We start from the raw sequence: 14,639 nt of genomic DNA, 5'->3' as shown, positions 1-14,639 counted from the left end.
TCTTCTTTTTCAAACCTACATTTATGAACCCGACAGATGTCTCCTCGTTTACAAATGTCTATGATGTGATGATGCAGACTGGAGATGTATAAAATACTTCTTTAATGTTGGAGATGTATAAAAGCTTCTCTAATGATTCTAATGAGTTTTCAATGAGAGGTGAGCCCGGTTGGTAAGCAGCTGCCTTCTGTAACTCAAAGCAACTTCTCTGGTCTGAGTAAGATTACAATTCTAATAAAAATCTGTTCTCATGTATCCTGGTTATTTAATACATACGTATACACTACGTACTACAGGGGCTTGGTTCCTTAACTACTCGTGCTTGTTTTCCCTGGTGTCTCCTTGGTTCTGGTTAGTTTTACATTTTAAGTTGTATTTTGGTTTCCTGCCTCTGTTAACTGTGATTATTCATTAAAACTGAAAGAATTCACCTCTGCCTCCCCACCTCTGCATTTGGGTCCTCAAACCTCAACCAAACACTTACAGTAGGTGGTTTAATTCAGAGCTGCGCACTCTGAAGCAAAATGCTAGGAAAGAAGAGAAAATGGCGCTCTACCTGCCTGTGGGAATCCTACCTAGTCTGGAAAAATAGTTTACTGCTGTATAAGAAGACCCTTTGTAAAGCAAGAACAGCATATTTTTCCTCATTAATAGAGGGGAATAAGAATAATGTTTGATATTTTTTTAATACAGTTGCCAAACTCACCCAGGGTCATAACTCTGTTGAACCATCCATCCCATGATTTTTTCTAACTATGATTGGTTTATCTCTGGAAGGGGAGGGTTTAGACTGCTGTTGCTATAACCATGTTTGGTTAGAGGGCTTGCCTTTGAGTCAATGTGCGGATGCAAATCAAATGGTTTTCCTTAGATAGAAAAATAAATCAATTTGACTGTATTATTTGGTTGAATTGTCTCTGTAAGATGACATGTATTGGGAATTGCCACATTATAAATAAACTGAGTTGAAACTGAACTGAAGATATAGGTATATGTGTATATATTTATGAGTGTATATATATATACATGTGTATACATACACATAAATATACATACATACAGTCATATGTATACATTTATCTTTTATGCATAGAAATGTGTTTGTGTTATGAATAGATCTAAACATTTAGGTCTTCATTATTTCATAAAACTGTCTCATGTGAACATTTTCAGTTCTGATATAGGCACGGATTAGGAAACAACTTTTTTGGGAATAATTAAATAGATATAATTACTATTGTGAGGAAAAAAACTCCAAGGACAATAAAGTAAAACAAAAAGACAAAAGTGGTAATATGAGAAAAATTTCATGTTATGAGAATTAAGAGGGAACATTTCCGGAATAGTCACAGTTTGCAGAACTATTTCAGTCATGGAGTAATAGATAGAAAAGTTAGATTCTTTTCAGTATTTTTATTTACGGAATGAAGTCAGGAGAATGAAGCCAAGCGGATACAAAATAAACTTGTGATATTACAAAAATAAAAATATTAAAAATATAAAGTATATTCTGAAAATTAAAGTCACTCTGATACTGTTTAAGTGTCTGAGTCTAACAGCAGATTTTCCACATTCAACATGACAGACACTCTGACTCATCCGCAGAATAGGCAGACCCTGTACAACGAGGCATCTATGTATATGAGGTCTATGGGCAAAAGCTTGCTGTCTAACATGACCTCTTTGTCAGAAAGTTGTTAGTGTAGACACTTTTCAATCAAACATGTCTGACCAACAGAGAAGCAGCCGCCCACTGCAGGACGTTTGTGTCAAAATAATAATAAAAAACAAAAAAGTCAAAGCTTTTTCACTTAAAAAAACAAAACAAATTCTTTTCATTGAAGTGACTATTTTATTGGTTTTGTTGGTGGTTTGTTTGAAGCAAAGTTTTTTTGATTGAATGATAAAGACATAAATGCCCTACTCATTATATGGTCCAATCAAAAAAAAAAAAAATTACTTCAATCAAAAAAGTTGCTTTAAGAAAAAAAAAAACATGACTTCTACCAAAGAAAAGCAGAGGTCAAATGTATTTTTTTGAGTCTCAACTATATTTTTGCATTCAAAGAATTTTAGTCTTTGATTGAAAAGCTTTTTTTCAATGAAGTGAAGGGATTTTTAATTGAAGATATATGTTTTGATTAAAGCAACTTTTTTTAATTGAATAATAAAGAAACAAATCTACTCTCATAAAAATAACATCACAATAAAGAACTTGAAAACCAAAAAGCATGTCAAATTGGGAGGAGGCGTCCTGGAAGGCTCAGGACACGCAGGAGGGACTATGTCTTCGAGCTGGCCTGGTGTCGCCTCGGGGTCCCCCCAGAGTAGCCTGGGAAGTGTGTCTGGATCGGGAAGTTTGGGCATCTTTGCTCAGACTGCTGCCTCCGTGACCCAGCCCCAGATAAGCGGAAGAAAATGGATGAATGGAAAACCGAAAAGCATTTAAAACAAAAGATGTTCTTGGCAAATTGAATATTTTTTCATTTATCTGATATATATTTTTTCTCATTTTCACACACCAACATTTACTGTTATGTATTTGTTTACTCCTGGAATTCAGTTGTTTCTCCTATAGTTGTTAAATGAAGCTAAACCAAAAGAAAAATTATCTGAGCGAAAATTGTGAGATCCTTTTGATCATGATGACAATATGAACGATACAGGTTTTTACAACTGGATTGGTATAAATATGCAAGATCCTAGAACTAATGCAATTACTATAATGCAACCAGCACCAACTGTGTGGTATTTAGGCGGTCTATTCTGAATATTGAGAGAAGTTATACAAATTTATCTAGATGGCTAAAGGTGTGATGGGCCAAGCAGTTCCCTGTACTCCTCACTCTCAATGCTGATAGGATGGCGGTTCCAGAATATATTCATCGACTAGCCAGGCAGGGATCATTGTGCAATGAAGGGTGGCGTTAAACCTACACGGGTCACGAACCAGCAGGAAAATGAACGAGCACATCATCCATAATTTCCAAATTAATAATTGATAAAGTATAATTGAACTGAATCGAATTGAAGACAATGGTTTTCATGAGGCCCTTGCTAATAAAGCTATAACATATTTACACACAAGTGCTGTTTAAATGAGTTTATGGATCTACTTAATATATAAATTAAATGGGTTTAGCAGTTGTTCTTTATCTTTATTACATGGAAGACTCCTAGATGACTGCAGAGACAAACACTACCCCATAAAACAAAGACTAATTTGTAAAAAATGTAAAATAAAATTGTGTAAAAGTTAATTTGTAGTTTATTATTGTGAATTATTTTTGTTTTTGGGTAATGTATTAAATTCTAAAACATCGCTGCCACCTTCTGGTTTAGAGGAAAACTGCTTGTTTTAGAGGCGGAGATTTACATCAACATTACATTTACATCAAATGTGAGATTAAATGTGGCCCTGATGAATAAGACATCTGAAGATTGTTGATGAGAACAACCTGTTGTCTTTCAATCATGTCTGTGCCTATTGGCCAACGCTCTGACTTGACATAGTAAGTGCGACAGAATCCTTCCAAAACTGATTCCAAGGCTCTGTTTGAATTCATGGGCTGCATCCTCCATGGACGCGGTCTAGCTAGTCTGGATCCTTCGAAGTCCTTGAAAATAAGGAGACTGGAAGGGTTTTGGCTGTGAATTCAAACAAAATAAAAAAATAATAAAAGCAAATTTAATGATAGAAACCTTAGCCACTTAAATAACATGCTGCTGTCATTCTGCACATCTCTGATGTTGCTGCTATTTTCAAATATCCATTACTGTAAAAATGTCCATAGCTGCATATTGGTTATTTATTCTCCAGGTGCACAATTTTATATTGTTAAAACACAATAGTATTTTATTGTTTATATTTTAACTCTCCCCTATTATGTTATTCTTAGACACTTTCTAAGGTCCACATTTGTGTGACCATTTTCAATAATCTTTCTGCTGCTGTAAATTTCCCCATTGTGGGACAATTGTCATGATTTAACTAAGATCTGACCCAAAAGCAGTAAACCAAAACAGAGAGACCAGGGGAAAGGTTTATTGAAGAGATAATGCGGAATCAAGTGTTGCTCTGAACACTGCTCAACCGGCAGTGAAAAGTGAGGGGAAGACACAGCGGTTAGTTCAGGCTCAGTAGGAAATTTGTATCTTGAACCTGAAGAGGAGGATTTGATTGCTGACTCACATTTCCAGAGAAATTGTTGACTCGTTGACTCCAGTCTGTGTGCAGTAGTTCCAGTGTTTGTCTGATTCGGTGAAGGGCGGACAGGGTTTACCCAGAATGCGGTTGTTTGTAGGTGAACGGAGAAGCTGACTGCCACTCAGATTTCCTGCGGTACTTGAACGGGTCGTAGTGGAGATGAATCCCTTGCTCAGTGTGAAGCTCAAACGATCTCTAGAGGGAAAGTAGATTCAAACCTCCAGTTTAAATCCTTAGCTCAGTTTGAAGCTCAGGTGATCCTTCCAGGTAGAGAAGGTCAGAAACATCCAGTTTGCAGGATGACTTCCTGCAGAGAGGCAAAGACAAAAAAACAAGATTAAGACTCAGGTTGACAAGAACTCAGTTTGACTCAGCAAAACTCAACTTGGCTAGAGTACCCAAAACTGGCAAACACTCTGGCGTCGAGGAAGTGGCAGTCAGCAGCTTAAGAGCGCTCCGTTAACGAGGTGCAGGTGTGTGAGGAGGTGGACCAGAACCAGGAGCCTCCTGGTGGAGGAAGGGAGACAAACACAGAAACACAAACTCACAGACAGGAATCCTGACAACAATAAAGAGATCTTCTATTCTATTCTATAAAATGGGTAGTAAGATATAAGTAAATCTAAACAATGTATGTAAAAAAAATATATCTGCCAAATCTCTAATATTCAACAACAAAAAATATTTAGTTAGGCATATTGTGCAAAACAGCAATAAAAAAAATAAAAATCCTATCAGATTTATAGTCCCCACACTGCAGATATATTAGAATCTGTCCTTAAATTACAGCAAAACCTATTTACGCACCAACAGATAAAAACCTTTAGATAAACCAAACATTACTGCCACATAGCTGACTCAATAACCATTTAAACAACTATTTTCATTCATTTCAGACGGAACTATTCACATACAATATATTATATTAAACTGAACTTCCAAAATTCACCACTGTTTGGCACCAAGAACCATTTCCTCTGATCACGAAGCAGCCGGTTTGCTTGGTCACGCAATGAATCTTGGGAAAACCAAAGTTAGGGAGGATACATCGGACACTCCTTAAAATCAGGCAAAAAGTAGGACGCATTTTACGCATAACGAGGAGTCTTGGAATCCGACCAGACGTTGGCGCAACGCTATGACGTAATTGTCCTTCGAATCTGGCCTTCTGACAACGCAGCCCATGAATTTGAACAAAGCCCATTGCTGAGCCAAACGAGAACTGTTCAATAGTTGTTGTCATCTTCCTTGTGCTTTCTCCAGCCTTGCGCAGCTTTGTTGACACGCCCTGAAAACCCCACCCCTTGTGATTTGCCCGCCAGTTGTAGGGCCTGGGGCATTGATCGAGGCTAGACCACTCGCAGGCAAAAATGATTTTGGCCGTTGGTGGGTGGGGCTAGTTTACTAGGCTAATAAATGACTGGTAAGGGGTGAAACACCTTCCATGAAGCCTTCTCTGTGGCTCTGAAACTTGGACAGGCTTTTCCAGGGCGATATCCTGAAAAGCCTCTTTGGTTCCCTTGTGTATGAATGGTAACATCAAAATAAACTTACTTTGCCTGGTTATGCTGCTGTTAGCGTACATATTGATGGACACACTGAAACCTTCACAACTATTTATTATTTTCCTGAGAGTGTATTAATTCAAATTTAGCTGTAACCTTAAAGGAAGTTGTTCTGTTCACTGCCACCACATACTTGTCCTGCTGGAGGGATTTCAGCAAAGGTTGCTGGAATATTTTAACAGATGTTAGTTAATTACTGGTAAAATTACTTTATGGATATAAAATATTCAGTCTGTTGAAGGCTACTGATAAACAGCAGAGATTAATTTATGTGTTTAACCAGTTGGTGGCAGTGTTGTTCTTTATTCCATTACCCATTCTTTATATGGCTGCTTTCTCAGGGTCATGGGGGAGCAGAGTTCAGGCAAAAGGTGAAGTAAACCTAAGAAAGATCACCAGTTAAATGGAGTGAGTTTAAAAAAAATGAATTAGAAGAAAAAATCATTATAATTCATAAAAAAGGAGAAGTTTGAGTATAAAATGAGATCTTGGGCATTGTGGAGATGCTGGAGTGTGATTGATTGAGTGTGTGGACACGTGTCTTTTTTACAGGTAACAAGTTCAAACAGGTGCAGTTAATACAGGTAATGAGTGGAGAACAGGAGGGCTTCTTAAAGAAGAACTAGCATGTCTGTGAGAGCCAAAATTCTATCTGGTTGATAGATGATCAAATACTTATTTCACACAATAAAATGGAAATTAATTATTTAAAAATCATACATTGTATTTTTCTGGATATTTGATTTAGATTCCACCACTCACAGTTGAAGAATACCTATGATAAAAATTACAGTCTTCTACAAGCTTTGCAAGTGGGAAAACCTGAAAAATCAACAGTGCATCAAATACTTGTTCTCCCCACTGTACAAGGCCTTGTCTACATTAAGCCTCAAACTCAACACGAATCCAGACATTTTGAATTGAGAAAGCTTCCTGGATGGGAAGCGAAACGCCTTCAAACCTTGAAAACCAAGTCCAGTGGATTGTTTTTTAAACTTTACCAGAATTCACAGATTAATATGTTTGAAGAAAAAGGATGTAGTGCTAAAAAAAAAAAACTTAAACCCCATAAACCTAGATGAAAAGGAGGTGGAGCATCATCTTGTAGGTCTGCCTCTGCGGCTTCCTCCTTCTCAGATTACAACCGTTTTTCCTCTGAACTCCTTCTGACTAGAACTAAACAAAGTGATTAATACATTCACTAACAGTCACTTTTCATTGTGTTGATGAGTTTTTGTCACTACTGGAGCATAAAGTAGAGAAATTTAGGAAATTTTCCAATAACACCTTTTTCTGTAACCCTAAGAATATTATGAGCATAAATATATCTTTCAACAATTTTCTTACTCTGTAGTGTGATGCTTAAGCTCCCCCTTTAGATACCAACATTTGCCTCATGCATGTCCAAAGATGCACAATCTGTCCCTGACAAACTCAGAAAGGTCTCCTTCTCTCTTCTTCCTTCTCTCCTTAGTTTCACTGGCCTGGAGGAAATCAGAAATTGAAGACATGTTTTCCATTACTGACTCAATGACTGTTGTATCTGAGGACCAAATATGGGTATTTCCTTAATGTCCACCAAGGGCCCAACCGAATCATTCTGACTATTCAATTAACTTCAAATAAGGTTATTTATATAGCTCCAATTTACAACATGTCACCTAAAGGCACTTTACAGATAAAATTTAAGCAGATCAAACATCCAGATTGATTATAATGTTTCTATCTGAGCAAAACCAGCAGCATAGCTTAGATATTTATTTCTCTCTACATGTTGGCAGAGTGTGGCTGTTAGCTTACGGTGTATTTTACTGAGATTCATGCTGTAGTTCTGATTAGAGGTCCCCAAGTATCTATTCAATTCAATTCAGTTTATTTATATAGCGCCAAATTCACAACACATGTCATCTCAAGGCACTTTACAGTTCAACCAGATCATACAGTCAAATTGATACAAAGTTTTCTATCTAAGGAAAACCAGTTGATTGCATTGACTCATTGACTCAAATACAATCCCTCACACTAAGCATGCTTGTAGCGACAGTGGAGAGGAAAAACTCCCTTTTAACAGGAAGAAACCTCCAGCAGAACCAGGCTCAGTGTGAGCGGCCATCTGCCGAGGCCGACTAGGGTTCAAGGAGACAGAAGCAGAGATCCAAAAAGCAGCTGTAAAAGGCGGCCCCGTCCAGGAAACACACAGCCAGGCAGACGAGCTCCAAGGCAGCTCCCATGCCAGAGGATGAAGAGAGCACATCCACCCAGCCACGGCCAGAGATCTATATGTCAAATGGAGCCTAGGCGGAAGTTCAACCAAAGAAACTCATTGCTTTTCATACATACACTTAGGACCAGTATTGATTTCATCAACCATGACAATGACGAAAATATTTTAGTCAGAAACCCTGGAGAACCAGATAAACTTTGGTTTTCAAACTCAAAATCCACCTTAAACTGTAATATGGTTTTCAACCATGTTTCCCCTTCCTCTTTGTACGTAGTAGTTTAGTTTAATTTTGTTTTGTTTGGAATCCAGTTTGTGTGGTCTGTTTGTGTGTTTCCTTTTTTCCACCACCAGGAGGCGTCCTGTCTTTGTTACGTCTCCCTGCACACCTGCAGCTCATTGGACCATTATCTGGATGAGTATTTGAGCAGTGGGCTGTTAGTACCTCGACGCCAGAGTGTTTGCCAGTTTTGGGTACTCTAGCCAAGCTGAGATTAGCTGAGTCTAACCTGAGCTTTGTTTCTCTGACACTTATGTTCTTTTGTCTTTGTTCTTTGGCATGAACCCTTCCTGTTTAACTGGATACCTGGACCTTCTCCGCCTGGAAGGAAAAAACAGAGTTTGCATTGAGCAGGGGAGAGAGTCAAGTAAGCCACCTTGTGTCAAAAATGATTTATGATTTATGACCATATGTAAAAATGACTTATGACCTCTATGGCCTTGTGTCAAAAATGATTGATAACTTATGACCTCTGTGACCAATGAACTCTATGACCCCACACCTGAAAAACTGTTTATGTCCCACAAACTTCCACACAGACATGCACCAACACATTTTTACTTCATCAATGTTTTTCTTCCCATTCAAACATAAACCAGTTGTTCCGCATCATGGGTAATACAAAAAAGACAGTTCCCAAGAACCAAACCATTTGGTTGCATAAGCATTACTTAAACTTTTCACCTGTTGCTTTACTCCCAAGCCAACAGACACATGCACAAAAACACACACACACACACACACACACACATACACACACACACACACACACACACACACACACACACACCTAACACCCTTCCGAATGTGAGTGAAGTGGCAAATTATCTCAAATGAGGGTATTCCCATCATATCCGTCAATCAAGCTTTAAAGCATTTGCCAACTCCTTTCCCATTGCTCCTTTCCCACACTATAAAAAAACCTGCATTGACATGTAAAAGTTTTCAAATCACATCTACAAGCTAGAAATGTAAAAACAAAACTTTTTTAAAATCACATCTACATACTATAAAAAAACAAAACAGGAATGTAAAAAAACAAAAAAACGTTTCTTTTTTTAATATTTTTTTCTTACTTTTTTTTTTCAATCACTTCCAAGTGATACAGAAGATAAACAAGCAGCTAAATAGCACATAATTCATTCAGCACGACCAAAGATGTTTGAAATAGTACAGAGTTGTTTGATTTAGTAAATTTCACTGTTGTTCCTAACACTTCTTCAACAGCTGCACGCAGTCCAAACCAGGATCTGAGTTCTTACAAAAGGGTCTCCACTATTTTCTTCACCCTGAAATCCTCAGCTTCTTGTCCGCGTTCTTTCAACAGATGTTGAATGGCTGGAATGAGCTGCGGTGTTTTGAGTCGAATTTGAAGCGTAATTAAGTGAGTCTGATAGAATTCTTCGTTCAATGCTTCGATTGACCTGGATGAGTATTTCAGCTGTGGGCTGTCACTACCTCTACGCCAGAGTGTTTGCCAGTTTTGGGTACTCTAGCCAAGCTGAGATTAGCTGAGTCTAACCTGAGCTTTGTTTTTCTGAGACATGTTCTTTTGTCTTTGTTCTCCGGCAGGAAGCCTTGCTGTTTAACTGGATACCTGGACCTTCTCTCCCTGGAAGGAAAAGCTGAGTTCACACTGAGCAGGGGAAAACCTCCACATGATCCGTTCAAGTTCCCATCGGAAATCCGAGTGACAGTCTGCTCCATTACTCCTCCGGGTCCAACATTTGTCTACCTGTCCGCTGTCCTATGTGTTCCCTATTCTCTGGATAATCCCACACAGACTGGATTCAAGGATTGACAAGGGCCCCCTCAAACGTGAGTCCCTCACTTGTGTAAATTTAACAGCAGCCAAAATTCCCACGGTCCCTGAAATGATCTCTGTGATCTTCCCTTCTGACTTCGAGTTCCGGTTCACCAGTTCACTAAGTTCCAGATCCAACCCCAGTCCTCATACCACAAATAAACCTGTTAAACTTTTCTCCTTGGTCTCTGAGTGGTTTCTCTGCATTTGGGAGAGATTCCTTAAACCAATCATGACAAGTTTAGTTTCACTAGTCTTAGTTGAGAGTGTTAAACTGAAATATGTTTGACTTGGAGCTAAATGATTCTTGTTAGCAGAAGTTGTGGTGTATTTATTTCATGTATGTGCAGAATAAATTTTTTGACCATGACTAGTGCTCAAATCACTCTTTCATCTATTGTTTTAACACCCAGTTAGTAGGGCTGTGTGTCATAAACATAATAAAATCTGATTTAACAAGATATTTTACCAGGGGAGCACAATAAACATCTTAAAGTATCAGAAATATAAACTCCCAGCTGGCTGGGAATTGAAATTAACATAAAATCACAATATTTAATTGGAGTCCCTTGGTGGTCCCATTGAATATAACATTTAATTGGCATCCCAGCTTGGTGGTCATCGAATATAACAATCATTGTGCACATATATGAGAATTAAATTAGAGCCATTATTGAAAACCGTGTGAAAGCATAAATGTCACCTCTTAAAGTCACAACCTAAAAATCTAATACCAGAGGTCTAAGCTTATATGAGAAGAAAATATAACCCTTGAAATTCCTGGGGCTTCGAAATATTATAAATTCAGCAAAAGCTAATAACTCCAAAATCTTCAACTAGTGATAGCCAACTTTACTTCAAAGCAAAACGGAAATGATTCAAATCTTCAAATATTAGGGTTTAAGTGCTGTTATGGATGATGCTGTAAATATGATAAACTTCATCCAATCTCAGGCACTGAATACCAGACTTTGTGAAAGTCTTCATCATGAAAGCAGCTCAGAGCACCAACAGCTGCTGCTTCACACTGATGTACGCTGGTTGTCACATAAGATCACACCACAGAGACTTTATGAGCTTCACAGTGACGGAATCAGCAGATTATTATTTAACATGTCACGTGATCCTCTGCCTTTTGGGGGAATCAGGCCCGCAGCATCACAGCCCCTCCACTGTATTTAACCATCAAACAAATCAGCTGAAATTCCTGGTGGACAATGTATTTTCACAGCATAATATATTTGAAGAAAAGGATGTAGTGCTAAAAAAAAAACCTTAAACCCCATAAACCTAGATAAACAGGAATTGGAACATCATTTTGTAGGTCTGCCTCTGCGGCTTCCTCCTTCTCAGATTACAACCGGTTTTCCTCTGAACTTTTTAAGGAACATCTGCATTCTCTTGCTGTGTAGTTTGAAGATGCCCAGTGTGTGGCATGGCTGTCATGTCTCACTGATGTGTTTGTCAAACTTAATGAGCTAAAATCAGTGAGGGGAGGGAGTCAATTCAATTAAATTCCGTTTATTTCCATAGCGCCAATTCACAACACATGTCATAACAAGACAATTCAACGCTGAGATCTTATCAGTTAAATATGTCATGACCCCATAAAATAAAGACTAATTTGATGGACACACTGACACCTTCACCTTCAACTATTTATTATTTTCCTGAGAGTGTTAGGGTTCCAGTTTGTGGGGGTTGTTTTTGTTCTTTTTCAGTTTCTCCGTGCATCCACCAGATGGTGCCATTGGTTCTCTGTTGGCCTGGAGGGTCTCTTCCTTCTCTCAACTACTCACACCTGCAGCTTGTTGGTCATCACCTTCTGAGGAGTATATGAGCAGCAGACTGTCACCATCTCTTCGCCAGAGTGTTTGCCAGTATTGGATACTCTAGCCTCTGTGAGATTAGCTGAGTCTAACCTTTGAGTTTTCGTCTCTCTGAGTCCTCAGTTCTAACCCTTTGTCTCTTTTTGTGATCTCCGGGAGGATTATCACCTGATCCTCTGGACAAGCCTGGTCCTTCAAGCCTTAGAAGGAATCAATTCATCTCACTGAGAAAAAGGGAAAACGTTCACCTGACCAGTTCACAGACCTCTTCATGAAAGCTTGTGACAGCCCGCATCGCTGCTCCTCTGGACCACAATAAGTCTGCCTGTCCGCCCCCCAGCAAGTTATCTCCATCTCTGGATAACCTCCCCCACAAACAGGAACCAAGGAGCTTCCACAAACTATTACTGTGAGTCCATTTCAGCTATTCATCTGCATTGGCTATTTTGCCATGGACTTTGAACTCACCACTCTGACCTCCCTCTAGAGGTTTCACTTCCGGTTCACTTGGTCGCTGGATATTCCCCATGCTGAGAATCCCCTTTGTTTTGTCCCTCTGATTTCCACAGTTTGTCTCTCTGAGTTCCACACCATACAATAAACAGTTTCACTTGTACCCTGCCTTCTGAGTTGTTTCTGCATGTGGGCAAACTTTGAAACCAATCATGACAGAGAGTTTATTAATTCAAATGTAGCTGTAACTTTTAAGGAAGTTGTTCTGTTTACTGCCTCCAAATACTTGTGCTGCAGGAGGGATTTCAGCAAAGTTTACTGGAATATTTTAACCAATGTTAGTTAATTACTGGTAAAATTACTTTATGGATATAAAATATTCAGTCTGTTGAAGGCTACTGATAAACAGCAGAGATTAATTTATGTGTTTAACCAGTTGGTGGCAGTGTTGTTCTTTATTCCATTACCCATTCTCTATATGGCTGCTTCCTCAGGGTCATGGGGGAGCAGAGTTCAGGCAAAAGGTGAAGTAACCCTAAGAAAGATCACCAGTTAAATGGAGTGAGTTTTAAAAAAATATATGAATTAGAGGAAAAAATCATTATAATTTATAAAAAAAAAAAGACATTTGAGTATAAAATGACTGAGTAAATAACTTCAAACTGAACGTTTCTCTGATTGGATCCTATGTGTGTTGGTGGCATGCTGAGATCTTATCAGTTGAATCTGTCATGACAGGATCTGAACACACAATAAATGTTTTCTCTCTGCTCTAATTCAATTCAATTCAGTTTATTTATATAGCGCCAAATTCACAACACGTCATCTCAAGGCACTTTACAGTTCAACCAGATCATACAGTCAAATTGATACAAAGTTTTCTATCTAAGGAAAACCAGTTGATTGCATTGACTCATTGACTCAAATACAATCCCTCACACTAAGCATGCTTGTAGCGACAGTGGAGAGGAAAAACTCCCTTTTAACAGGAAGAAACCTCCAGCAGAACCAGGCTCAGTGTGAGCGGCCATCTGCCGAGGCCGACTGGGGTTCAAGGAGACAGAAGCAGAGATACAAAAAGCAGCTGTAAAAGGCGGCCCCGTCCAGGAAACACACAGCCAGGCAGACAAGCTCCAAGGCAGCTCCCATGTCAGAGGATGAAGAGAGCACATCCACTTAGTCACGGTCAGAGAAACAGGACTACACTGGAAAACAGGCCGATCTCCAACATCTATAAACAAGGGTGTTGATGGAAGCAGCACAGCTGATGTTTCTTTCCAGGATGACGTCACAGCCAAACAGGAACAGACGAGGCAAAGCTACTCTGAGGAAAAGCAGAGAGAGCAGAAGGTTAGAGATTGAACTAACAGATTCTGCAGAATAGGAGAACAGAGAGAGAATGAAGCAGAATGATGAAATGGGGTCCCTATGTCCTCCAAAAGTCTAAGCCTATAGCAGCATAACTTTAAAGACAGCTCAGGATAACCTGAGCCACCCTAACTATAAGCTTTATCAAAAAGGAAAGTTTTAAACCTAGCCTTAAAAGTAGACAGGGTGTCTGCCTCACGGACTAAAACTGGTAGTTGGTTCCACAGGAGAGGAGCCTGATAACTAAAAGATCTGCCTCCCATTCTACTTTTAGAAATTCTAGGAACCACTAGTAAACCTGCAGATTGAGAGCGAAGTGCTCTGTTAGGAACATAAGGAACAATCAGATCTGTGACATAAGATGGAGCTTGGCCATTTAAGGCTTTATATGTGAGAAGGAGGATTTTAAATTCAATTCTTGATTTAACAGGAAGCCAATGAAGAGAAGCCAGGATAGGAGAGATATGATCTCTCTTTTTAATTTTCATCAGAACTCTGGCTGCAGCATTTTGGATCAGCTGAAGGCTTTTAACTACAGTTTGTGGACTTCCTGATAGTAAAGAATTACAATAGTCCAGCCTTGAAGTAACAAATGCATGGACTAGTTTCTCAGCATCACCCCTGGACAGGAGATTTCTAATTTTTGCAATGTTCCTCAGATGAAAGAAGGAAATTCTAGAAACCTCTTTGATCTGGGATTTAAATGACAGGTCCTGATCAAAAACAACACCAAGATTTTTTACTTTATTATCTGAAATCAGTTTAATCCCATCCAAATGAAGTGACTGGCTAATCAGCTTCTTTTTCAGAGACTCTGGTCCAAAGACTATAACTTCTGTTTTGTCTGCATTCAGAAGCAGAAAGTTAAGAGTCATCCAGGTTTTTATGTCTTCAAGACATGCCTGTAATCTA

This window comes from Cyprinodon tularosa, unplaced genomic scaffold, assembly GCF_016077235.1.
Source record: "Cyprinodon tularosa strain WSP-4 unplaced genomic scaffold, ASM1607723v1 ctg394, whole genome shotgun sequence".
In the NCBI taxonomy this organism is placed as follows: domain Eukaryota; kingdom Metazoa; phylum Chordata; class Actinopteri; order Cyprinodontiformes; family Cyprinodontidae; genus Cyprinodon; species Cyprinodon tularosa.
This window is presented reverse-complemented; position numbering follows the sequence as displayed.